The sequence below is a fragment of the Salarias fasciatus genome, chromosome 7, assembly GCF_902148845.1.
Source record: "Salarias fasciatus chromosome 7, fSalaFa1.1, whole genome shotgun sequence".
NCBI classification, from domain to species: domain Eukaryota; kingdom Metazoa; phylum Chordata; class Actinopteri; order Blenniiformes; family Blenniidae; genus Salarias; species Salarias fasciatus.
In genome coordinates this window covers 32,817,178-32,844,187 of record NC_043751.1, presented here as the reverse complement: position 1 = coordinate 32,844,187, position 27,010 = coordinate 32,817,178, and the positions used below count along the sequence as shown (strand labels likewise).

Genomic DNA, 27,010 nt, shown 5'->3' with positions numbered 1-27,010 from the left:
AGCGGTAGATCAGCTGTCCGCAGCGGTGGATCAGCTGTCCGCAGCGGTAGATCAGCTGTCCGCAGCGGTAGATCAGCTGTCCGCAGCGGTGGATCAGCTGTCCGCAGCGGTGGATCAGCTGTCCACAGCGGTGGATCAGCTGTCCGCAGCGGTAGATCAGCTGTCCGCAGCGGTGGATCAGCTGTCCGCAGCGGTAGATCAGCTGTCCGCAGCGGTAGATCAGCTGTCCGCAGCGGTAGATCAGCTGTCCGCAGCGGTAGATCAGCTGTCCGCAGCGGTGGATCAGCTGTCCGCAGCGGTAGATCAGCTGTCCGCAGCGGTGGATCAGCTGTCCGCAGCGGTGGATCAGCTGTCCGCAGCGGTGGATCAGCTGTCCCCAGCGGTAGATCAGCTGTCCGCAGCGGTAGATCAGCTGTCCGCAGCGGTGGATCAGCTGTCCGCAGCGGTGGATCAGCTGTCCGCAGCGGTAGATCAGCTGTCCGCAGCGGTAGATCAGCTGTCCGCAGCGGTGGATCAGCTGTCCGCAGCGGTGGATCAGCTGTCCGCAGCGGTAGATCAGCTGTCCGCAGCGGTGGATCAGCTGTCCGCAGCGGTGGATCAGCTGTCCGCAGCGGTGGATCAGCTGTCCACAGCGGTAGATCAGCTGTCCACAGCGGTGGATCAGCTGCCCGCAGCGGTGGATCAGCTGCCCACAGCGGTGGATCAGCTGTCCGCAGCGGTAGATCAGCTGCCCGCAGCGGTGGATCAGCTGTCCACAGCGGTAGATCAGCTGTCCACAGCGGTAGATCAGCTGTCCGCAGCGGTGGATCAGCTGTCCACAGCGGTAGATCAGCTGTTCACAGCGGTAGATCAGCTGTCCGCAGCGGTAGATCAGCTGTCCGCAGCGGTAGATCAGCTGTCCACAGGGGTAGATCAGCTGTCCGCAGCGGCAGATCAGCTGTCCACAGCGGTGGATCAGCTGCCCGCAGCGGTAGATCAGCTGTCCGCAGGGGTAGATCAGCTGTCCACAGCGGTAGATCAGCTGTCCACAGCGGTAGATCAGCTGTCCACAGCGGTAGATCAGCTGTCCGCAGCGGTGGATCAGCTGTCCGCAGCGGTGGATCAGCTGTCCACAGCGGTGGATCAGCTGTCCACAGCGGTGGATCAGCTGTCTACAGCGGTAGATCAGCTGTCCACAGCGGTAGATCAGCACAGCAGTAGATCAGCTGTCCACAGCGGTATATCAGCTGTCCACAGCGGTAGATCAGCTGTCCGCAGCGGTGGATCAGCTGTCCGCAGCGGTAGATCAGCTGTCCGCAGCGGTAGATCAGCTGTCCGCAGCGGTAGATCAGCTGTCCGCAGCGGTAGATCAGCTGTCCGCAGCGGTGGATCAGCTGTCCGCAGCGGTAGATCAGCTGTCCGCAGCGGTGGATCAGCTGTCCGCAGCGGTGGATCAGCTGTCCGCAGCGGTGGATCAGCTGTCCCCAGCGGTAGATCAGCTGTCCGCAGCGGTAGATCAGCTGTCCGCAGCGGTGGATCAGCTGTCCGCAGCGGTGGATCAGCTGTCCGCAGCGGTAGATCAGCTGTCCGCAGCGGTAGATCAGCTGTCCGCAGCGGTGGATCAGCTGTCCGCAGCGGTGGATCAGCTGTCCGCAGCGGTAGATCAGCTGTCCGCAGCGGTGGATCAGCTGTCCGCAGCGGTGGATCAGCTGTCCGCAGCGGTGGATCAGCTGTCCACAGCGGTAGATCAGCTGTCCACAGCGGTGGATCAGCTGCCCGCAGCGGTGGATCAGCTGTCCACAGCGGTAGATCAGCTGTCCACAGCGGTAGATCAGCTGTCCACAGCGGTAGATCAGCTGTCCACAGGGGTAGATCAGCTGTCCGCAGCGGTGGATCAGCTGTCCACAGCGGTAGATCAGCTGTCCACAGCGGTGGATCAGCTGTCCACAGCGGTGGATCAGCTGTCTACAGCGGTAGATCAGCTGTCCACAGCGGTAGATCAGCACAGCAGTAGATCAGCTGTCCACAGCGGTATATCAGCTGTCCACAGCGGTGGATCAGCTGTCCACAGCGGTATATCAGCTGTCCACAGCGGTGGATCAGCTGTCCGCAGCGGTAGATCAGCTCTCCACAGTGGTAGATCAGCTGTCCACAGTGGTAGATCAGCTGTCCACAGCGGTATATCAGCTGTCCACAGCGGTGGATCAGCTGTCCGCAGCGGTATATCAGCTGTCCACAGCGGTGGATCAACTGTCCGCAGCGGTAGATCAGCTGTCCACAGCGGTGGATCAGCTGTCCACAGTGGCGGATCAGCTGTCCACAGCGGTAGATCAGCTCTCCACAGTGGTAGATCAGCTGTCCACAGCGGCAGGTCAGCTGTCCACAGCGGTAGATCAGCTGTCCACAGTGGTAGATCAGCTGTCCACAGTGGTAGATCAGCTGTCCACAGCGGCAGGTCAGCTGTCCACAACGGTAGATCAGCTGTCCACAGCGGTATATCAGCTGTCCACAGTGGTAGATCAGCTGTCCACAGTGGTAGATCAGCTGTCCACAGCGGCAGGTCAGCTGTCCACAATGGTAGATCAGCTGTCCACAGCGGTATATCAGCTGTCCACAGTGGTAGATCAGCTGTCCACAGCGGTATATCAGCTGTCCACAGTGGTAGATCAGCTGTCCACAGTGGTAGATCAGCTGTCCACAGCGGTATATCAGCTGTCCACAGTGGTAGATCAGCTGTCCACAGTGGTAGATCAGCTGTCCACAGTGGTAGATCAGCTGTCCACAGTGGTAGATCAGCTGTCCACAGTGGTAGATCAGCTGTCCACAGCGGCAGGTCAGCTGTCCACAATGGTAGATCAGCTGTCCACAGCGGTATATCAGCTGTCCACAGTGGTAGATCAGCTGTCCACAGCGGTATATCAGCTGTCCACAGTGGTAGATCAGCTGTCCACAGTGGTAGATCAGCTGTCCACAGCGGTATATCAGCTGTCCACAGTGGTAGATCAGCTGTCCACAGTGGTAGATCAGCTGTCCACAGTGGTAGATCAGCTGTCCACAGTGGTAGATCAGCTGTCCACAGCGGTGGATCAGCTCCTGGAGATGATGGAGATTAGCTCAGCATTTCCACTGCAGGGCGTCCAGAGCACGGAGTTCCTGAAGGGATCCTGACCAGCGCTGTGCAGCAGAACCAGCGGAACCTTCACTGGGATCAGTGGAGTCAGGGATAAAGTGCGGCGGATCAGCAGAGTCCTGTTGAGTCCGTCTGAAAATACAGCTTCATTAACGACGCTGTGGGAAATCGACCTGCTGCTGTCTGGTCAGAGAAGCTTCAGGCCTTGCATCAAATGTCTGAGATGAATCTGCTTCGGTTCTCCAGTCGGGTTCTCCAGTCAGTTCTCTTGTGCCCACATTCTCCGTCCTCCAGCTCCCAGGCACCACGGCGGTGGCGGCAGCAGCAGATGGCCTGATTGAAGCACAGTAGCGGCTAACAGCCTCCAGGCCTCACAAGCAGCAGCCCAGATGGTCTGACTGAAGCACAGTAACAGAGGCACCTCACAGCTTCCAGCTAGCGTACACAGAAGTCGGTATCCTTCTTCTGACCCAAACGGAGTAGCTCAGAATGAGTTTTTCTTCACCCTGCTGGAGCGCTACAGCTCTGGTTTTAGCGCCCCTAGAGCCTGGGCCCTCGATTACATGCTGTGCCGTACAGCCTCAGAACACAGGGAGAAAAAAATATATGCATCTGCCTTAACCTGTGTGGCCGGGACAAATGACGACCCGTACGGGACGCGGCTCTTTAGCTCAATACGGGACGTCCCGGCCAACGAGACAGGTGGCCACCCTATGGCCACACATCAGCAACCATTGGATATGAAAACCCTCCGAAACCTACAGAAGGAGCAGCATCTTGCCTTGATTGAAGCATGGAATGAAAAAGCCGCTTTAGCCGAAAATGACTGTGGTATCCATGAAACAGGCACCTCTGAGGTCACGGCCAGATCTGAAATTAAGGCTAGATCCGTGTCAAGCTCTCTCTGCGGGATGGCAGACTCACAAGTAAATCACGGAAACACCAAACACCAAGTTAAATCCGGCCAGAGTCAGTTTTGACAAGCGGGGATCACTGCCCTTAAGCGGAACTAACATATCTCCGCATTCCACAACACGACTGACAGAGAGCTCTGAGCACGGCGGGATTTAAAACAAGATTAATAACATAACCTGAGAGAATCTGGCTTCGAGCTGGGAGAGATCGCAGCAGCTGGAGGAAGAATGGAGCGCCGGAGAAACTCAAACTGCACTCCCAGAGTCCTTCTCGGGAGGGTGATGCCATTGAAGATCGCCAGGGCGATGACCCCTGCCTGTGCTGGAGTCGGACCCGCAGCCGGAGGGAAGCCGGCGCCTAACCGGAGCCGAAGAGGACAGACCAGCGAAACTCGGAAAACAGGCATCCGACGGCGAGCGGAGCTGATCCAGCCGGGACCCCGGGGCCCACGCCCCCAACCGAAGCCTGGATGACAGAGCGGACAGGACGAGGCCGGCCCCGGACCGACGGAGGTGGGTGCGAAGGCTCGCGCCTGCCCAGCAGCCGGCAGATTCGCAGAGCCGGCAGGAGTCGCAGAGCCGCGAGAGACGCCCCCTCTCTTCCCTGTACGCCTCCCGGGGAGAGAGGACGGCCGAACTGCAGGCAGCGGGCTGGAGCGAACCTCCTCTATGATAATCCACACAGCGCCTCATGAGGCACCGATCGGAGCGCGATTTGATACCAAAAAGCCTCTGAAAGCCGAGGCACCAGCCAGTCCCTGAACAGAACATTCCGTCTTGGATGAGCAAGGCCGGCACGGGACATGAAGCACGCAGATCACATGACAGGGGAAAAATGTGGAAGTGAACTCCATCCAGCGCAAACACTCGATCGGCTGATCAATTAGGAAAATAAACATGCAGTAAACTACCGATGATCCGATGACCTAATGATCACAGAGGCACGACTTGGGAGCGGCAGGAATGAACATCTTTCTGGAACGAGGCAGAAAAGGTAGAGGTAATGCCAGACTCGCCAGAACAGAGATTTAACTTAACCCAAAGGAGCAGGGTCTGCTGGCCCACACGCTCCTGTTGAACACTCAAACACCGCAGCTGACGACCCGACGTCGTCCCGGCCGACTGGAACCAACCCGGATACCCTCGAACGCAGCCCTTAACAAATCTCGGACGGCCAAGAACGAGGCTCGGAAGCGATCGAGCCGCCATGGATCGACACCACGGCCAGGAGTCGACACGCCGAGCAGCGAGCGGGACGCAGGCACGCAGCACGAGCAGCAAAGCAGAGGACATGGCCGAGATCGGTGAGCAGGCAACGCCACACTAGCAGCAAGGTGAGACACAGCACAAACAGCAAGCAGGCGAAGCAGGCGAAGCAGGCAGCGCCATGAGCAGCGTGCAGATGACGGCCAGACGCTCAGGTAGCCTGGGGCGGTTTAAATACACACCCAATAGATCAGCTGATCTGCCTGGGAGGGAAACCGATCACCTGACGTGAGGTGGTAAGGCCGCCCCTGATGCGAGCGAGCTCGGCCAGCAGCTTGATGGTGCGTTCACACCGGACGCGTTGCTTCACGGGCGTCACTGATGCCTCAAAGTTGACGCATCCCCTCCCCCTCGTCAAACTCATCAAATACACAATCCAACAACCCCAAAACACTTTGGTGGACACGTTATAATCCACACATTCACTACGCTGTGGAACATTAATGCAAAATTACCAGATTGAGTTGTTTCTGCGAAGATCGCTAAAACGGAACTACTTACTAAACATGGCGTCTGGGCGTAGTGATTTCAAAAGAAAAAGTAGTTCCCAGTATTAGCTTCAGTGTCGTAACGCTACAATATTGTTTGTTGGTGTTCCACAGCGTAGTGAATGTGTGGATTATAACGTGTCCACCAAAGTGTTTTGGGGTTGTTGGATTGTGTATTTGATGAGTTTGATGAGGGGGAACAAAAATACCGTCCACTTCCATTGTGTCTGTCCCGAAAACCTTCCCCGACTCACCTCTGAATAATCAACAGCTCGCCCTCACAAAAAACAGTAAGTATGCTGTTCCAAATGACTAAGGAATTGCGCTAAATGGGCCAATTTGCCAAAATGTTGAAGTATCCCTTTAAAGCTGGTGTCCGGAGTTTCCATTCATTTCCAATGTATGTATAATTTTTTAACAGAGCTTAAATGTGTTCGTCTGGTTCAATACAATAATATATTAGCATAAAGCAATATAAAAATCTATTTATGAGCCCCGCCTTCGTCTCATAGAGGCTGGGATGTTTACTGTTTAGTTTATTTGAGCAACAACCAAGGATGATACAAGTATATCTGTCAATGACAAGAGTTGTACATAAAAAGTAAAATATTCTGTACGCTGTTGCTCAGAAGGAGTAGGAACAAGTTTATAACACTCTAGCCAACTCTAGACATTAGTAAAGCAAAAAATGAATATCGTTAGCGTCTTGTTACCTCGACCTGTCCTCCTCCTGCGGCCGCTGGATGGCATTCTTTTTGAGGTTCCTTCTCTGGATCTTCTGGCCTTCATTTCTTTCCTGAACTGGGAAGAAGTCCTCCGATGTGAAGTGGGCACTACACCCCCGATAATCCAAACGTGGTAAAGTTGGAACTTTGATGCTGGGGTCCGTGTTGAGCGCTATTAGCCATAGCTTCAATAAATCCCGTCACGCAGTGGGAGCCTGTGAGCTCAGTGACGTCCAGCTGGTCGTTTCACTTTCACAGCAGGATATATGCACACTGGAACCATTGTACCAAAGTTACAACCAGCTGAAAATAAACTCTGACTGCCTGAAAAAGCCGATGGAGATGCCGTGGTCTGACTGCAGAGCAGAGACGCTTCTTCCATGTAAACAAACAGAATGAATGTGCGCCACGGCGCAGAGTGATGACATCATCGCTTCAGCGCTCCCGGAGAGTTGCTCAATCTAGCCGGTTTACAGACTTCCCAACAGCGATCAGTGATGCTGAGTTAATAAATGTACATGTATCTACCACCCCACAACAAACATTAGAGAAAAGAGCGTCTGTCATGGCTGCACGTCGGCGCCCCGCCCACTGCCTTATATGGATATGGGAGGAGCTAATTATCTCCGAACCAACTGCAAATCACACGAAAGTCAAACGGGTGAGTCAATGTTGTTGTGACGAATGTGAAATAAGGTCCAGATTGTAAAAACGACCGTTCCGCTTTAAGCACCAAAGAAGAAGAAGAAGAAGCCTCAGCTCTGAGACAGCAGACAGGAGGCAGAGGAGGCCTGGCGTCAACTCATTTATCAAAACAGAAGAAGAAAGCAATGTGGAGGGAGATAAGCCGCTGGCCCCATGGATTCTACTTGTTTAAGAAAATGTTGAAGCAGTTTTCTGTTTTCCACACAAAAAGGAACACTGGCTAAGAATGCCCTGTTTAATTGTGTAAGAAAAAAGTGTGGTATTTCTTAGTTTTACTTTTCTTGTGGTACTACATTTGTTACAGACCTGACAGTGTAACTCCTGCTAAAAGCCAACTTCAGAGGGACTGCAGAGGGAGCGCTGCACACAGACGTTATGTTATGGTGTGCATGTTTTATGAATATTTATTTTATTTGGAGCCTTAAAGGTGCATTAAGGAGTTTTTCAACTTTAAAAATACTTATTTTCCACCATAAATATGTTACACATTTTTAGTGATGTGTACAATGAGCCCTGACAGATTCATCACCAGAACCTCTAACAGGCTAAACTGTCACTTGAAAGTCGCAGTGCCGGTCCGGCTCCAGAGTTTTTTTGGGGGGAATTTGAAAGGAATGACGTAATGCACGCTCCGGCTGGTTAGGTTTCATTTTGTCCGCCATTACTCCGCCAGATGCTGAGTGAGCAACAGCTGAGCAGGATCTTCCAGCTTCTAGCACTGCAGCTCCACACAGACTCCACCAGGGAGAGGACACTGACATTTCACTCTAGAGCTACTAAACGAGCGAGGAAGCAGTTCCCCTCTTCCGTGCACACGAGTTACAGGGACGAGTTTTTCACTAAGCTGCATTACGCCCAAGGCCTGCAGGGGGCGCTGTTTCGCATAAAACGTGCAAACTCCTTAAGGCACCTTTAAATAAAAAACACATCACGTGTTAAATATATATAATCATGTCCTGTCGTTTTTTTTTTGTTAATGCAATACAGGAAAAAAAGGTATATTTCAGACATAGTTGGAAATTTACGATTATTTGTGATTAATCATGATTAGTTAATTTGTAAGCTGTGATTAATCTGATTAAAAAATTTAGTCATTTGACAGCCCTACTTCAAACATTAAAGTTCAGTTAAACAGCTTTAAATATGAACTTTTCTAGATTTACTCTGGAACAGATTAAACTGGATCCAGACCCTGCTGGATTCACACTAATGATCCCATCTCCTGTTTAACCACAGCAGAGAGTCACAGCCAGCCAGTCTCAGAGCGCCGGGTCATCTCGGGTCACCTCGGTCTGCCGGGTCATCTCGGGTCACCTCGGTCCGCCGGGTCATCTCGGGTCACCTCGGTCCGCCGGGTCATCTCGGGTCACCTCGGTCAGCCGGGTCATCTCGGGTCACTTCGGTCCGCCGGGTCATCTCAGGTCACCATTGGACCACTGGGTCATCTCGGGTCACCATTGGACCACTGGGTCGTCTCGGGTCACTTTGGATCGCCGCTTCACCTCGATCTGCCGATCATCAGATCAGATGTTCAGATGGGCCTGATGTGCAGACTGAGCCGGATCAAGGTTCTGAACGGCTCCTATTCCCTAAAACCCTCCGTCTGCTAAACGGAAACTAATATTCCAGAGTCATTTACTCACCCGCGTTCACTCCTCCATCGTATCTTGTGAAATGCATTCTGGGTAATTTTGCTTCTCAAGTCGACAGAAGTCAGCTTCTGATGCAGACTGGATAAAGTGGGCGGAGCCAATCTACCTCCCGGAATTTCTTGCGTACTTGGTCAGAAGCGTACTGTGAATTGGATCAGGACCTGGTCTCCGACTGGTGACGATTCACAAGTCCGTCAGTTCACTAGTTCACAAGGTCACAAGTTCACTAGTTCACAAGGTCACAAGTACAGAGAAGTCCACGTATGGACAACTGGGTCCTGTCTGCAGGTGTGTGTGTGTGTGTGTGTGTGTGTGTGTGTGTGTGTGTGTGTGTGTGTGTGTGTGTGTGTGTGTGTGTGTGTGTGTGTGTGTGTGTGTGTGCAGGTCATCTTCTCTGGTCCTTTGAAGCCATGGACAGCGGTGTACTGTCAGCAGTTTTGGCTGCTGGGCTGTAGTCCTGCTCTGTCCACAGCTTCTATAAAGACCTGTCCTCTTGTCCTCTGTCTTCATGTCCTCTGTCTTCATGTCCTCTGTCCTCTGTCTTCATGTCCTCTGTCCTCTGTCTTCATGTCCTCTGTCTTCATGTCCTCTGTCCTCTGTCTTCATGTTCATGATTGTGAATTTGAATCTGAGAAAAATGTGTAGAGCAACAGAATAAATATTAGTTTCCAATTGTGCAACTTCTGACTGAAAAAAGGGATGAGACTGGACCTGGTCCTGGTGTGGAGCAGGCTGAATGCTGGACCTGGTCCTGGTGTGGAGCAGGCTGAATCCTGGACCTGGTCCTGGTCTGGAGCAGGCTGAATCCTGGACCTGGTCCTGGTCTGGAGCAGGCTGAATGCTGGACCTGGTCCTGGTGTGGAGCAGGCTGAATGCTGGACCTGGTCCTGGTGTGGAGCAGGCTGAATGCTGGACCTGGTCCTGGTGTGGAGCAGGCTGAATCCTGGACCTGGTCCTGGTGTGGAGCAGGCTGAATCCTGGACCTGGTCCTGGTGTGGAGCAGGCTGAATCCTGGACCTGGTCCTGGTCTGGAGCAGGCTGAATCCTGGACCTGGTCCTGGTGTGGAGCAGGCTGAATGCTGGACCTGGTCCTGGTCTGGAGCAGGCTGAATCCTGGACCTGGTCCTGGTCTGGAGCAGGCTGAATGCTGGACCTGGTCCTGGTGTGGAGCAGGCTGAATCCTGGACCTGGTCCTGGTGTGGAGCAGGCTAAATCCTGGACCTGGTCCTGGTCTGGAGCAGGCTGAATGCTGGACCTGGTCCTGGTGTGGAGCAGGCTGAATCCTGGACCTGGTCCTGGTGTGGAGCAGGCTGAATGCTGGACCTGGTCCTGGTGTGGAGCAGGCTGAATGCTGGACCTGGTCCTGGTGTGGAGCAGGCTGAATCCTGGACCTGGTCCTGGTGTGGAGCAGGCTGAATCCTGGACCTGGTCCTGGTCTGGATCAGGCTGAATCCTGGGCCTCACCATGCGCCGCCCTCTGGGCTCCAGCAGGACTCGGTAGACTCCCTCAGGGAGAACCGGATCATGGCGGCTCTTCCTCTCACGGTGAAGCAGAACTCCCCCAGCGGTGGACTGGTCTCCACTGGTCTGGTTCAGACCGGGGTTAGTTTCACCCCGCTGGTGAGGTGTTGTTGCCACGGTGATGCTGCTCCTGGAGACAGCGAGGTGTTGTTGCCACGGTGATGCTGCTCCTGGAGACAGCGAGGTGTTGTTGCCACGGTGATGCTGCTCGTGTCCTGCCTGTGTGTGTGCTTGTGTATGTGTGCACATATGTGTAGTGTGTGTTTGTATATTTCATATTGAGGGTGGGAGGGATGGATTTATTTTGTTATGTTTTTGAAATGCTGTAAAGCGCTTTGCGAACCCTTCAGCTGTTTCAGCTCTATAAATAAAGATCGATTGATTGATGGATGACCTTTTTTTTACAAGAAGATAAATACTTTTGTGTTTAAATAAATGTTTGTTGCAAGTTCAGGTTTTGGAAAGAGTCAAAAGAAGTGAAGCTACAGACACTATAATGCAGACCTTCACAGACCTGGACAGACAGGCTACCGTTTGGACAGACGGGTACAGTTGACATAAATATGGAGTTCCACTGAAGGACTTTCCATCCGTCCACAATGAAAGACAATGATCCACACAGAGGACGTCTAAAGACATGTCTCAGGATTTCAAGGGACACATCTGAAGACTCAGGACGTCACGGAACACGTCTCAGATTGATGACTTTCAGCAGGTCACAGATTGTGACACGTTGGATGAAAAGGTTGTACTTCAGGTTAAAGCTCTGAGTCAGGACCTTCTCCAGGGTGTGGGGTCTTCAGACCCCCTGCTGGGGGCTCAGCTCCCTCTGAGTCAGGACCTTCTCCAGGGTGTGGGGTCTTCAGACCCCCTGCTGGGGGCTCAGCTCCCTCTGAGTCAGGACCTTCTCCAGGGTGTGGGGTCTTCAGACCCCCCCCTCTGAGTCAGGACCTTCTCCAGGGTGTGGGGTCTTCAGACCCCCTGCTGGGGGCTCAGCTCCCTCTGAGTCAGGACCTTCTCCAGGGTGTGGGGTCTTCAGACCCCCTGCTGGGGGCTCAGCTCCCTCTGAGTCAGGACCTTCTCCAGGGTGTGGGGTCTTCAGACCCCCTGCTGGGGTTCTCGGCTCCTCCTCCTCACTGCTGTCTCTGTGCAGGGCCAGCATCGTTCAGAAGAGGACCGTCTATTTCCAGGAGGAAGGTTCTCTGACCGTTCGGCTCTGTGAGAAAGGTACTGACTCTGTGTGTGTGTGTGTGTGTGTGTGTGTGTGTGTGTGTGTCTGTGTGTGTGTGAAGTAGAGCTGAAACTACTGTTTCTTTGTTGACTAATGTATCGGTTGCTTTATTTGATCAGTCAGTCAGTTAGGATCATCTTTCTCTGTTGACGTTCTCTCGTGGTCTTTTTGTTGATGTTGTCTCTCTGTCTTCTGTCTTCTTGTTGACCTTTCATCTCAGTTTTTTTGTTGACATTCGTTCTCCTTCTCCACCTGTCACCTGGTCCTGGTGAAGGTTCTCCACCTGTCACCTGGTCCTGGTGAAGGTTCTCCACCTGTCACCTGGTCCTGGTGAAGGTTCTCCACCTGTCACCTGGTCCTGGTGAAGGTTCTCCACCTGTCACCTGGTCCTGGTGAAGGTTCTCCACCTGTCACCTGGAAAGGTGGAATATTTTGTTGATCTTTCTTTATGTGTATATGTATCGCGGGCAGAGCGCCGACATGCAGCCGTTACAGACGCTCTTTTCTCTTATGTTTGTCTGTAAAGCGGCTCCGTTGAGCAGCTCTCCGGGAACTCTGAAGTGATGATGTCATCACACGGCGCCCCGCCCGCTGCCGTTATATGGATATGGGAGGATCTAATTATCTCCAAACCAACTGCAAATCACACGAAAGTCAAACGGCTGAGTAAATGTTGTTTTGAATGTGAAATAAGGTCCAGATTGTAAAAACAACTGTTCCGCTTTAAATTCTGCTTTTTGCTGGAAAAACAGCAGCAGAAACACTCAGCTTGTTGCAGCAAGCCTACAAGGATGCTGCTCTGGGGAAGACTCAGGTCCATGAGTGGTCCGGGGGTCTGAGAAGGGCCAGATGTCGGCGCGTCAGGTCCGCTCAGCGTGAAAACAACGCTGAGCTGCTTCTCGGCTGTCCAGGGTCTCGTCCACAGCGAGTCTGTCCCTCCAGGTCAGGCTGTAAACCAGGACTACTACAGGAAGTCCTCAGACGCTCCGTGAGGATGTGAGGAGGAAGCAGAGCGTCGTGGCGGAGTGGAGCCGGTTGATCCACCACCACAGAGCGCCAGCGGACACGGCGCTGCGCCTCACGCAGTTTCTGGAGAAGAATGAGATGAATCTCCTCTCCCATCCGCCTGATTCTCCAGATGAAGCCTCCAGTGACTTTTTCTTGTTCCCCAGGTTGAAGAAGCAGCTGAAGGGACAGCGGTTTGCAGATGTGGTGGGCGGATCGATCCAAATATCGATAGTATCGATACCAAAGTTAGTATTGGTATCGATCGATACCAGCACGTTCAGATCGATATTTTTTTCTGCTCTGGCAGAGTCAGCAGCCTCTCAGTCAGACCTCAGCTCACTTAGAGCTCAGACGCTGGTTAAGGCGCTCTGAGAGAGAGAGAGAGAGAGAGAGAGAGAGAGAGAGAGAGAGAGAGAGAGAGAGAGAGAGAGAGAGAGAGAGAGAGAGAGAGAGAGAGAGAGAGAGAGAGAGAGAGAGAGAGAGAGAGAGATAAGATTTTGGTGTTTCAGCAGAATTTGACGTTGCTTTTCAGTTGGTGGTCAAAGATGTCATTTTAGCAGTGATTAAACTATTTTCATATATTTAGTCAGCTGAAATAAATCCTGATTGTGTTAATGGAACTAAAAAAATATAATATATATCACAGGTGGTGGAGAATGACGGCCAGCTGTAGTTTACAGTATATTTACACTGATGACTGGAGCTGTTTCATGTGGTTCAGCATGTGACTCTGAAGATGCTGTGTCTTGACACAGCTTGTGTGTTTTTAAAGTTTTGTTTATCGTGTTGTTGCTGTGCATTTTCAGGTCTTTTTTTAAATGTATTTATGTACTGTAGTATAACTGCTCACGATATCCAGGGGCAACAAGCGACCTCAGGGTGTAACTCAGTGACAGAAGAGCAAAGAGCCAGGAGTATTTTGCACCTTATTTGCACTAATGACTTTTTTCATAAATACCTGTGGGTAATGGGACTTTTTGTTGTACTGCTGATACTGTTACATTATTAGGCCCTTCGCCCTGGCCTGCCAAGGGCGAAGGGCCTGTTGTTTCTGCAACACAGACAACGACTAGTCGAGCGCGCAGCGCTCGACCTCAGGCCTTTCAAACTCTCAAAACACACAATGAAGACAAGTCGAGCGCGCAGTGCTCGACCACAGACATCATTCAACATGTCCAGACACACACACACCGACACGCACTCACACATACGCGTGTACAAACACAAAAACGCACACACACACACAAATTTTCGAGCGCGCAGCGCTCGACCACAGGCCTTTCACACACTCAAACGTACAAAAATGACAAGTCGAGCGCACAGCGCTCGACCTCAGACATAGGCCAACATGTCCAGACACACACACCCCGACATGCACTCATACACACGTGTACAAACACCAAAAACGCACACACACTCTCACACACAAACATGACTTGTCGAGCGCGTAGCGCTCGACCACAGACATTCACACTCTCAAACACCTGACAGACGCGTCGGGCTTGTCGAGACCTTTCCGAAAATATATAACATGTGGGCGAAATAATGGCAGAAAAAAAAAAGCATATTGTTTTTGCAAAAAATATTATTCTTTCTTTCTTTCTTCTTCTTCTTCTTCTTCTTCTTCTTCTTCTTCTTCTGCTCTTTAAACTGGAATTTGACCCCCTGAACATGCTCGAAAACTCACCAAATTTTGCACAAAATTCAGTTCCGGCGAAAAATTTTTTTTAATAAGAATTTCTATTATGGGATTTAAAAATTGGCTCTACAGCGCCACCTGCAATACCCAAAATGCATTGCGTCAATGGGAGGGGGTCCGCAATAAACTTTGTCGTACAGCCACAAAATTCGGTATACACATGCGCGTTGTCGGGACAAACAAAAAATATTATTATGACCCCACCTTCAAAACAGCAGGAAAGCAGCGAGCTGGGATTTAATTTTCCAAATTGCTGAGTCAGCGTTTTCCAGGACGTCGTACAAAATGTTCGTTTTGATCGCGCGCTTCTCTTTGGTATCGGATCGATACCAAAATTCGGAGTATCGCACACCTCTAGTTTGCAGATGTGGAGGAGGTGACAGAAACATCGCAGTCGGCCCAAAACAGCACAATTCCGCAGGGGTCTGACGACGCATTGGTGAAGTGGGAGACACGGCTGGAGCGCTGCAGTAATGTGGATGGAGATTATTTTGAAGGTGACGGTGGTGTTTTATTTTGAAATGTATGAAAAGTTACAACCAAATTCCGGTTTTATTTGGGTCCGCCCTCGTACATAAGTGTATATACATACATACACAACAGCACACACACACACACACACACACACACACACACTCTCACGATGACTGATGAGTGGAGACGGTCTGTTCTTGGTCCGGTGAAGATGGATCCTGCACTCAGATCATGTTTTGAACTGATTCTGTTGGATGAAGCTAAACCTGGTAACGATAACGAGCTGTTCAGGCACATTTCATGACTTTCATCATGATGTTTTCTGAAGATATTGACTCTATTTTATATCGTCAAGATCCAAATGACTTGTCAGACCTCACATCCCTCCAGAAGCTAATGAACGGCGATAGAATCAACGCGGTCGCCTGAACCTTCTGTTGGAAGGAAGACCGTCGTGTGGAGGACGCTCGTGGGTTCGATAACGGAGGCGGTTCTGCGGAGCGGGGTTCTGCCGTTTGGCGGTCCAGCTTCCTGGAGGTCCGGGGAGCAGCGGCTGCAGGAAGGAACGGGACGCGGCGACTTCGTGTCCTGAAGGGACATTGTCTCCGTGTACAGTCTGCAGCAGCGCTGGGCGTCCGTCCCGTCCTCGGTCTGCTGCTCGTCTTCCCAGCAGCAGCTGGGGAACGGTGCGCTCATGTTCTCCTGTGTTCTCCGCAGAACGGGCGGCGGGCGAAGCCACAGACGGTCCGGCCGACCAGTGCTGCGCCTGCGGGGCGGCCAAATACCGACTGACCTTCTACGGGAACTGGTCCGAGAAGGTCCATCCCCGAGACTACCCCCGTAAGTCCTCCTGTCCTCCACGCTCCAGCAGCAGTGGGCCGGGCAGGAGAAGCTCTAGAAGGCCGTCCCCAGGGACGATCGCGTCTTCATTGTTCTGACTCGACTCTCTGGTGACAGCATGAACCCTCACCCTTCAGCCGGACCAACCAGAAGCTCAGAACCAGAGAGCTTCAGCCCGTCCAGCCCCACAGACGATGTCTGAGTTCAGGATGACCTTCTTTCCTCACTGTCCAGTGGAGACCTCCACCTTCCCTCCACCTCCCCCATCACCTCCACCTTCCCCATCACCTCCACCTCCACCTCCACCTTCCCCATCACCTCCACCTTCCCCATCACCTCCACCTCCCCCATCACCTCCACCTTCCCCATCACCTCCACCTCCACCTCCACCTTCCCCATCACCTCCACCTTCCCTATCACCTCCACCTCCACCTTCCCCATCACCTCCACCTCCACCTCCCCATCACCTCCACCTTCCCCATCACCTCCACCTTCCCCTTCACCTCCCCCATCATCTCCACCTTCCCTATCACCTCCACCTCCACCTTCCCCATCACCTCCACCTTCCCCATCACCTCCACCTCCACCTTCCCCATCACCTCCACCTTTCCCATCACCTCCACCTCCACCTCCACCTTCCCTATCACCTCCACCTCCACCTTCCCCATCACCTCCACCTTCCCCATCACCTCCACCTTCCCCATCACCTCCACCTTCCCCTCCACCTCCACCTTCCCCATCACCTCCACCTTTCCCATCACCTCCACCTCCACCTCCACCTTCCCTATCACCTCCACCTCCACCTTCCCCATCACCTCCACCTTCCCCATCACCTCCACCTTCCCCATCACCTCCACCTTCCCCTCCACCTCCACCTTCCCCATCACCTCCACCTTCCCCTCCACCTCCACCTACCCCATCACTTCCACCTCCACCTTGGACTCTGGACTCTGTCCCTCCTCACCAGACCAGGTTTTCCTCAGAACCTGTTCCGAGGCTTGAACCACGTTTTGTGGTCTTGATTGATTTCTGTTTGTTTGAGAGGATTTTGAACAAACCGGCCCAGAAGAGCTGGGTTGTGCTGTTCTCTGGAGAACGTGGCTCTGGGGGTTATGGTCCAGGAGGACAGTGAAGGTTCTCAGTCCTGCTGCTCTCTCTCTCTCTGTTCTCAGGGCGAGCGAATCACTGGTCGGCTCTGATCGGAGCTTCTCACTCCAGAAACTACATTCTGTGGCAGTACGGAGGTCTGGCCAGCGAGGGGGTCCGTCAGGTGGCGGAGCTGGGCTCTCCGGTCAGGATGGAGGAGGAGATCCGGCAGAAGGTGGGCTCCACATCAGACCCTGTCCTCTCGGCCCTCTAGCGCTCAGACGTTGATCAAATGAAGACAGACCACGGGGTGCACAGGTATAGCTCAACATCGAGCGCAAACAACAAACAGAAGGGCCTGTACGGTAACCAAAGACGAAATGAGACTTAAACCAAGGCTGTAGTCGGTCCTGGATCCCACAGTCCTGCGTGTCCTCCATGTCTCCCTGCTTCAACACACCGGAATCCCATGAAGATTCAGGGCCCAGTCCAGCAGAGGGCCTGATTGCAATCAGCTGTGATGAAGCAGGGAGAAATCATCCAGGACCAGGACCAGGACCAGGACCACCGCTAACTTGAACTATCAAAAGTAAAGTAGAGAAATCAAATAATTTCCAGTCCCGGCCAGTCGTGACCAGAATACACGGCCTGGACGAGTGGGTAGAAAGTGCTCCAGTCACCTGGTGACGAGGTTTGAAACTGAAGACGGGTCCCGTCCTGCAGAAGTCCCCACCAGAGGGTTCAGGTCCATGTCCCACTTTTCCAAGTTTCAGGAAAGACGTAATGGGATGTCTTTTGGTAAACCACGCCCAGTCTTGTTTTCAAGATGGCGGCGTAGGAGACGATCATGTTTGGGAGAGCTGCTACACCGAGTTGCTGATTCTTTCCACTTTATCCTAAAAAATAGCGCTCCAACCCCTGGTTCCCTAGCCTAACAGGGACATTGACACGGTTACTGTTACTTTTGGAGACGGTCCGACGGAATGCCACGCAGGAAACACCAAACACCTGGTGGGGAGTCAAGCCAGCAGGCTAGCCAGACAAATATGGGTGTTGGCACTATAGCTAGCACCGGAGCATATGCTAGCTTATTAGCGCTTCGTGAAGCGGTTGGTGAAATAACAGCTAACATCTCCAACGTTAGCTGGGCCCACTGTCGGAGATCTTAATGAAGCACCTGGAAGAACTAGAAAGCCGCGATAAGCGCAGAACTGAGGCGAACGGAGGATTTCAGCGCTGGAGGATTTCAGCGCTGGAGGATTTCAGCGCTGGAGGATTTCAGCGCTGGAGGATTTCAGCGCTGGAGGATACCGCCGACCGGGCCACGGGCAAACTGAGAGACTGCAGAAGACGGGAATGGAACTGAGAGAGGAAGAAGGTCTGTATGTCAGTCCTCCAGAAGAGGCTGAAGGAGAAGGAAAGACTCAGGTCTTCCAGACTGGGCTCCAACGTCCTCATCATTCAGACGAAGTCAGGCCGAGTGAAGTTAGAGAGAGCGCCCCCTACGCTGGTTCCAAGCCCCGCCCACCCGCAGACCACGGCCGCTGCTGGTGAGGTTCCGCAATTACATAATCCAACGATCATCCGGACCGATGTGGACCGGACCGCTTTTCTTCACGTGAACCTCCAAAACGAGCCACCCTGCCTAAACCCTGCTAGACACAGCAGAGACAGACTGACTCGGAGCGCCGGATCCGAGACCGCCGCCTCCCGCCGGCAGGACCGGACTCGGAGCGCCGGATCCGAGACCGCCGCCTCCCGCCGGCAGGACCGGACTCGGAGCGCCGGATCCGAGACCGCCGCCTCCCGCCGGCAGGACCGGACTCGGAGCGCCGGATCCGAGACCGCCGCCTCCCGCCGGCAGGACCGGACTCGGAGCTGCAGCAGCTGCTGCCCTCTGGGTCCTGGCAGGCTTGATAGTTTCAGCTTGTTGTTTTTATTCGGCCGCGATACTTTCCAAAGAAGCGCACAGCGTTCGTCGGATCCGCGTCCGCCCGGCCCGACTCACGGCGGGAGGCGGAGAAGCAAGAGACCGCCGACCACGGGAGGGGTCAAACACACTCTCTCTCTCTCCTTCTGCCTCTCTCTCTGTCTGTCTCTCTCTCTCTCTCTCTCTCTCTCTCTCCCACACACCCCCCCGGGGTGGAACTTGAGCACACGCGCACACACACACACACACACACACACACACACACACACACACACACACACACAGGTTCGTATTTCTATCCTCGTGGGGACCTTCCATTGACTCCCATTCTTGTCTAACTCCTAGCCCTGACCCTAACCCTGACCCTGACCCTGACCCTGACCCTGACCCAGACCCTGACCCTGACCCAGACCAGGACACAGCCGAACCCTAAAGAAATGTTTTGACCTTTGACTTTTTTCAGAAACAACAACATGGTGAAGAAAACACTGTTTCCCTCATGAGGACCGGAAGAAGGTCCCACAAGGCACATCGAGCTGGTTTTCCTATCCTTGTGGGGACATTTGGTCCCACAAGGATAGGAAAACGAGTACACACACACACACACACTGATGGTTTGCATGCTTTGAATCTGCTCAGATCTGTTAGATGTGTTGATCAGGAACAGACATTTTAAATCTTAAATTAGATTTTAAAAGTATAAAAACACTCATTAACTGCCCTGGACGCTTCACGGAGGTTTCTGCTTTCTGCTGGTGATAAGTTTGATGGTAGCAGCTCAGGCCGACCTCACGCTTCTTTGATAATTTAACTGTTGTTTATTCGAAAGATGAACAAGCAGCTTAAATGAGCTTTGCCCTTTTGAGACTGAACGTTGGTGATGGTCCTCTTCCAGGTGGAGCCCTGGAATTACTGATTAAATAACCCACAGGTTCATTTAATGCATAATTCACAACTTCTCTCAGCTTCTCTGTAATTTACCCGTTTCCATTTCCAAGTTGGTCAATTGTGGCATTATTGATCAACTATTAACACCTGGTTAATCAATGATTTGATGGTTAAATCACTCTGGTCTACTCCATTACCAAAAAAATCCCAAAATCCATACCCTGATTATTTGAAATTATTAATGATAATAGATTATTGACTGAATAATAGTAATTGATTTTGGGATAAATTACTTCATGCTTCACTTTAAACAGTTTATTACACCGTAACTGATTGTTATTGGTGATCCACTGTTAATGACCTGGAATTATTTATTAGTAAAATGTAATTTACTCAAATTAATAAGTTCATCAATTACCTAAAGTAATCAATTACTTCCAGTAATCAATACTTTGGTCGGTCGTATGAAATTACTAAACTTAAACCACACCACGGCCCTCCGGCGCCGCTCCCGGCGCCGCCCCGGCGGTCCGCAGGACGGCTTTACGCAGAGCAGTCAGCTGATCGCAGTTGTAAACAATGTTCTGTCTGTCGCTTCTGGAGCCCACCGACGCCACGAGCGTCCACCTTCACACAGAAAGTAACGAAGTAACAAAGTAAAGAAAAACAACTTGGGAAAGAAAAAGTACAAAACTACGACACGCACAGCGCCATGGTGGTAACCAAGATAACCAGGATGTAAACAGTGCGTGGTACTCCGTACGGTGCCGAGTCAGCGTGGCCCAGAAGGCTGTCTGGAACAGACGTGTTTTTAAAAGCGTCCACCGAGTCCGGAGAGCGCCGGTCCAGGAAGTGGGTTCTAACGGCGTGAGAGCGGGACGCATCCTCCATCCTCCGCCGAGCGGAGCATTCTCCTCAGACGAGGCTTGATGGCGTTGGGTCACGCTGCAGACGCCGGATAGAAGTGTGTGTGCTCAGCATGTTCAGTCAACCTGCACCGGCGAGGCGGCGTTCCCCAAGATGACCGCCATGAAAGATCAGTGTGACGGCGGTCGAGCCTGAAAGGGGAATGGAACTTCAGCCCATTTCAGCCCTCTGATCTAAAAGCGCCATGGCCCAGCGTCATCGGTGGCCTCTGTTCTTCTGGGACCAGGATGGACTTTATTCACCCGGCTGTTTTAAGTTATGCCAGGTGGTTTTGCCTCCTTTCTTCATCCTGAGGAGTCTACTGGTTTGAAGCTTGTTGAGACTAAATGATAGAAAACTAATTTTAATGAAGGGCATCAGGAAAATTTGTGCTCCAGAAAAAGAAGTGTGTGAAGCAGTAAGTGTTAAACGGTGCAGTGAGTTTGTCCTCGTTTCAGAATGTAGCCTGAACACCGTCTTAAAGGGATACTTCAACATTTTGGCAAATGGGCCCATTGAGCTCAACTCCTCAGTCATCAGAGCAGCAGACTGACTGTTCCTGTGAGGCGAGCTGTTGTTCATCCAGAGGAGAGTCAGGAAGGTTTTCTGGACGGACACAATGGAAGTGGACGGTATTTTTGTTCCCCCTCGTCAAACTCAACAAATAATATTGTAGCGTTACGACACTGAAGCAAATACTGGGAACTACTTTTTCTTTTGAAATCACTACGCCCAGACGCCATGTTTAGTAAGTAGTTCCGTCTTAGCAATCTTCACATAAACAACTCAATCTGGTCATTTTGCATTAATATTCCACAGCGTAGTGAATGTGTGGATTATAACGTGTCCACCAAAGTGTTTTGGGAGTGTTGGATTGTGTATTTGATGAGTTTGATGAGGGGAACAAAAATACTGTTCACCTCCATTGTGTCCGTCCTGAAAACCTTCCCCGACTCTCCTCTGGATAAACAACAGCTCGCCTCACAGAAACAGTCAGTCTGCTGCTCTGATGACTGAGGAGTTGTGCTAAATTTGCCAAAATGTTGAAGTGTCCCTTTAAACAGGCTGGGGGTTTTGCCCGCAAAACAATTTCCAAACCCACCTGATGATACAATCTCAGATGTTTTCTCCCCTCAACTCCCGATCATGAGAAGAGGTTTGATTTCTTAAATTTATAATCAAATTCAAACCCCGTCTCTAAGCTCTTTCAATACTGTGAAGACTGTCTGGGAGGAGGAGCTGGGGGAAGGCATCTCAGATGAGCTCTGGGGTGATATTCTAAAACGGGTCCAGACATGGCTTAATTCAATGCAAAGTGGTTCACCGCACCCATTGGACGAAAGCTAGACTCTCAAAAATGTTTGATACAGTTGACCCATCTTGTGAAAAATGTCACCGGACCCCTGCAAATCATGACCACATGTTTTGGTCCTGTGCTTCTCTTTATAATTACTGGACGGCAATATTCAACACTCTGTCAGAAGTAACTGGGATACTTTTACAACCTAATGCATTGACCGCCTTGTTTGGAATATCTCCGGTGCCTAAATTGCAACTGGACACCATTCCTTTACTAGTTTATTGGCCCGACGTCTCATTCTTCTGAGGTGGAAGTCAACATCACCCTCTTCTCACACAATGTGGGTTAAAGAGATCCTTAATCATTTAACAGTGGAAAAAATGTGGTATACATTAAAAGGATCCTCACATAAATTTAAATAAGTATGGCGCCCTTTTCCTTCTTATACCGAAAGGATATTTTCCCAGTTGTTCCTGAGTAGGATCCTGCTTTATCCAGATGTAATCCTCTGCTTATTAATTTAATCTCTCTAAAGGTTACATAAAAATCTCGCACCACTGCAATATTACTATAGTGTCATTGTATTTATCTACATATTTGCATATTTGTATATTTGCATATTTATTTATTTATTTATTTTCCTCTCTGTCCATCCCTACTCTGCTTTAAAGACTGAGACCATCGTTATACATACCAGCATGACCTCGAACCACAGTACCAGACAGACCAACCTCCCTGTTCAATTTGTGTGTGTGTGTGTGTGTGTGTGTGTGTGTGTCTGTATTTATTTATTTATTTATTTGTTAGTTTTGTTTTTGTTGTTATTTTGTTGAAAAACCTGTAATACCGTCTGTTACATATACTTGAAACAGTTGAAATGATGGAATGTGCCTTTTAGATGCACTGACTTCTTAACACCACTAGGTGGCATTTGGTCTCTTTGGGAGTTGGTTGTTTTTCGTGATGGAGTGTGCACGCTTGCAACCGAGTTCCTGTAATCCTTTAGCCCTTCAGCTCGACTCAGTAACAACAGGGTTATACTGGACACTACTTTTATTTCGTGTATGAAGCAGTAGTCGCCGTACAACCGGGCTTTGTAAGGTTGGTGATCTTTTCTTTTGTGTTAAATGAGCGCAGTGTGGAAACCCCAGACGCGTGTGAGAGTGCACTTTTGGCTAGCTTCGCTCCGAGCACATCACCAACCCAGAAGCACGGACCCAAACCGTTACATGCTGTGGATCTTTGACTTCCTGGTGTTCTAAAATGAATAAACACATTTGTGAAGAAAAAAATAAACAGGCTGGGGGATCACTGGGAGTTTAGAATCTCAGTTGCTGCTGCTGTCAGTGGCTTTGTTAACCTGTCCTGTTCAGCAGACTCAGAGGACGAGGCTGTCTGCAGAACCAGGCTCAGAGGACGAGGCTGTCTGCAGAACCAGACTCAGAGGACGAGGCTGTCTGCAGAACCAGGCTCAGAGGACGAGGCTGTCTGCAGAACCAGAGGACGAGGCTGTCTGCAGAACCAGGCTCAGAGGACGAGGCTGTCTGCAGAACCAGAGGACGAGGCTGTCTGCAGAACCAGAGGACGAGGCTGTCTGCAGAACCAGACTCAGAGGACGAGGCTGTCTGCAGAACCAGACTCAGAGGACGAGGCTGTCTGCAGAACCAGAGGACGAGGCTGTCTGCAGAACCAGAGGACGAGGCTGTCTGCAGAACCAGACTCGGAGGACGAGGCTGTCTGCAGAACCAGACTCAGAGGACGAGGCTGTCTGCAGAACCAGAGGACGAGGCTGTCTGCAGAACCAGAGGACGAGGCTGTCTGCAGAACCAGACTCGGAGGACGAGGCTGTCTGCAGAACCAGACTCAGAGGACGAGGCTGTCTGCAGAACCAGAGGACGAGGCTGTCTGCAGAACCAGACTCAGAGGACGAGGCTGTCTGCAGAACCAGGCTCAGAGGACGAGGCTGTCTGCAGAACCAGAGGACGAGGCTGTCTGCAGAACCAGACTCAGAGGACGAGGCTGTCTGCAGAACCAGAGGACGAGGCTGTCTGCAGAACCAGAGGACGAGGCTGTCTGCAGAACCAGACTCGGAGGACGAGGCTGTCTGCAGAACCAGACTCAGAGGACGAGGCTGTCTGCAGAACCAGACTCAGAGGACGAGGCTGTCTGCAGAACCAGACTCAGAGGACGAGGCTGTCTGCAGAACCAGACTCGGAGGACGAGGCTGTCTGCAGAACCAGACTCAGAGGACGAGGCTGTCTGCAGAACCAGAGGACGAGGCTGTCTGCAGAACCAGACTCAGAGGACGAGGCTGTCTGCAGAACCAGAGGACGAGGCTGTCTGCAGAACCAGAGGACGAGGCTGTCTGCAGAACCAGACTCAGAGGACGAGGCTGTCTGCAGAACCAGAGGACGAGGCTGTCTGCAGAACCAGAGGACGAGGCTGTCTGCAGAACCAGAGGACGAGGCTGTCTGCAGAACCAGGCTCAGAGGACGAGGCTGTCTGCAGAACCAGGCTCAGAGGACGAGGCTGTCTGCAGAACCAGAGGACGAGGCTGTCTGCAGAACCAGACTCAGAGGACGAGGCTGTCTGCAGAAGCAGGCTCAGAGGACAAGGCTGTCTGCAGAACCAGAGGACGAGGCTGTCTGCAGAACCAGACTCAGAGGACGAGGCTGTCTGCAGAACCAGAGGACGAGGCTGTCTGCAGAACCAGACTCAGAGGACGAGGCTGTCTGCAGAACCAGAGGACGAGGCTGTCTGCAGAACCAGAGGACGAGGCTGTCTGCAGAACCAGACTCAGAGGACGAGGCTGTCTGCAGAACCAGAGGACGAGGCTGTCTGCAGAACCAGAGGACGAGGCTGTCTGCAGAACCAGAGGACGAGGCTGTCTGCAGAACCAGGCTCAGAGGACGAGGCTGTCTGCAGAACCAGGCTCAGAGGACGAGGCTGTCTGCAGAACCAGAGGACGAGGCTGTCTGCAGAACCAGACTCAGAGGACGAGGCTGTCTGCAGAACCAGAGGACGAGGCTGTCTGCAGAACCAGAGGACGAGGCTGTCTGCAGAACCAGAGGACGAGGCTGTCTGCAGAACCAGGCTCAGAGGACGAGGCTGTCTGCAGAACCAGGCTCAGAGGACGAGGCTGTCTGCAGAACCAGAGGACGAGGCTGTCTGCAGAACCAGACTCAGAGGACGAGGCTGTCTGCAGAACCAGAGGACGAGGCTGTCTGCAGAACCAGGCTCAGAGGACGAGGCTGTCTGCAGAACCAGGCTCAGAGGACGAGGCTGTCTGCAGAACCAGAGGACGAGGCTGTCTGCAGAACCAGACTCAGAGGACGAGGCTGTCTGCAGAAGCAGGCTCAGAGGACAAGGCTGTCTGCAGAACCAGAGGACGAGGCTGTCTGCAGAACCAGACTCAGAGGACGAGGCTGTCTGCAGAACCAGAGGACGAGGCTGTCTGCAGAAGCAGGCTCAGAGGACAAGGCTGTCTGCAGAACCAGGCTCAGAGGACGAGGCTGTCTGCAGAACCAGGCTCAGAGGACGAGGCTGTCTGCAGAACCAGGCTCAGAGGACGAGGCTGTCTGCAGAACCAGAGGACGAGGCTGTCTGCAGAACCAGACTCAGAGGACGAGGCTGTCTGCAGAACCAGAGGACGAGGCTGTCTGCAGAACCAGACTCAGAGGACGAGGCTGTCTGCAGAACCAGACTCAGAGGACGAGGCTGTCTGCAGAACCAGAGGACGAGGCTGTCTGCAGAACCAGGCTCAGAGGACGAGGCTGTCTGCAGAACCAGAGGACGAGGCTGTCTGCAGAACAGAGGACGAGGCTGTCTGCAGAACCAGACTCAGAGGACGAGGCTGTCTGCAGAACCAGGCTCAGAGGACGAGGCTGTCTGCAGAACCAGAGGACGAGGCTGTCTGCAGAACCAGGCTCAGAGGACGAGGCTGTCTGCAGAACCAGACTCAGAGGACGAGGCTGTCTGCAGAACCAGAGGACAAGGCTGTCTGCAGAACCAGGCTCAGAGGACGAGGCTGTCTGCAGAACCAGGCTCAGAGGACGAGGCTGTCTGCAGAACCAGGCTCAGAGGACGAGGCTGTCTGCAGAACCAGAGGACGAGGCTGTCTGCAGAACCAGGCTCAGAGGACGAGGCTGTCTGCAGAACCAGAGGACGAGGCTGTCTGCAGAACCAGGCTCAGAGGACGAGGCTGTCTGCAGAACCAGAGGACGAGGCTGTCTGCAGAACCAGAGGACGAGGCTGTCTGCAGAACCAGGCTCAGAGGACGAGGCTGTCTGCAGAACCAGAGGACGAGGCTGTCTGCAGAACCAGGCTCAGAGGACGAGGCTGTCTGCAGAACCAGAGGACGAGGCTGTCTGCAGAACCAGGCTCAGAGGACGAGGCTGTCTGCAGAACCAGGCTCAGAGGACGAGGCTGTCTGCAGAACCAGGCTCAGAGGAGACTCTCTGCAGATCAGTAGCGCTGGCTTCAGCAGTGAACCCCAAACATCCTCTGACACAGACGGAGACGGACGGAGACAGACAGAGACAGGGACTCGGGTCAGAGTCCACGGCCACCTTGCAGCTCTGCAGTTGGACGTTCTGGCTGCTGCTCAGAGACGTGCAGGTTTTCTGTCCGCTGCCGTTTCCACGGTGAGCTGATGTGGAAACGGGACGCCCGAACCTGGAAAGCGGCCCGAAACTGGCCGTTTGCTTTAGACTCTGACGGAGCTGGCTCCGGGAAAACTTTCCCATCGTTCTGAAAAGAACACGCACCAGCCTGTGGAAATATGTGATGAGAAGCTGGAGGCGTGGGTCCCGTCAGGAATCTCAGCGTCGGCTCCGACAGGTTCAGACCTGCCAGCAGACCTGAAAACACTCGTCTCACATCAAGCTTTAAACACACACCACCTTTCAAAAGCAGCTGTGAGGCGTGGCGAACCAGCTGCTCCCTCAGCTGCGCTTTGGTTGAGGAAGGCAAACACGTTCAAGGCTTTATTACCGTCTGGTTCGAGGCCAGTTTGACTCATGATGCCTGATTTTCTTCAGTAACTGCTGTAACTACCACAGCTGCCATGACTACCATAAATATATATTAAAATGCCAAAAAAATATATTGAAATATTGTCTTTTAAAGGTGTGACATTCTGCTGGTTTCGCTCTGTGAAGAGTTTGTTGCAGCAGTATTTGTTGCCGTCGCCTCTTCACGGCGCTCAGATGTGAAAACGGTCTGTTTGCTGCGTCTCAGTTACTGAAACTGAAGCTGAAACGTGGAGTT

The 27,010-nt window shown here is 52.4% G+C and overlaps 1 pseudogene; it reads left to right on the top strand.

Moving 5' to 3' along the window:
* LOC115391842 (spondin-1-like) overlaps window positions 1–27,010 on the top strand; it is a 69,191-nt pseudogene that overhangs the window by 13,675 nt on the left and 28,506 nt on the right.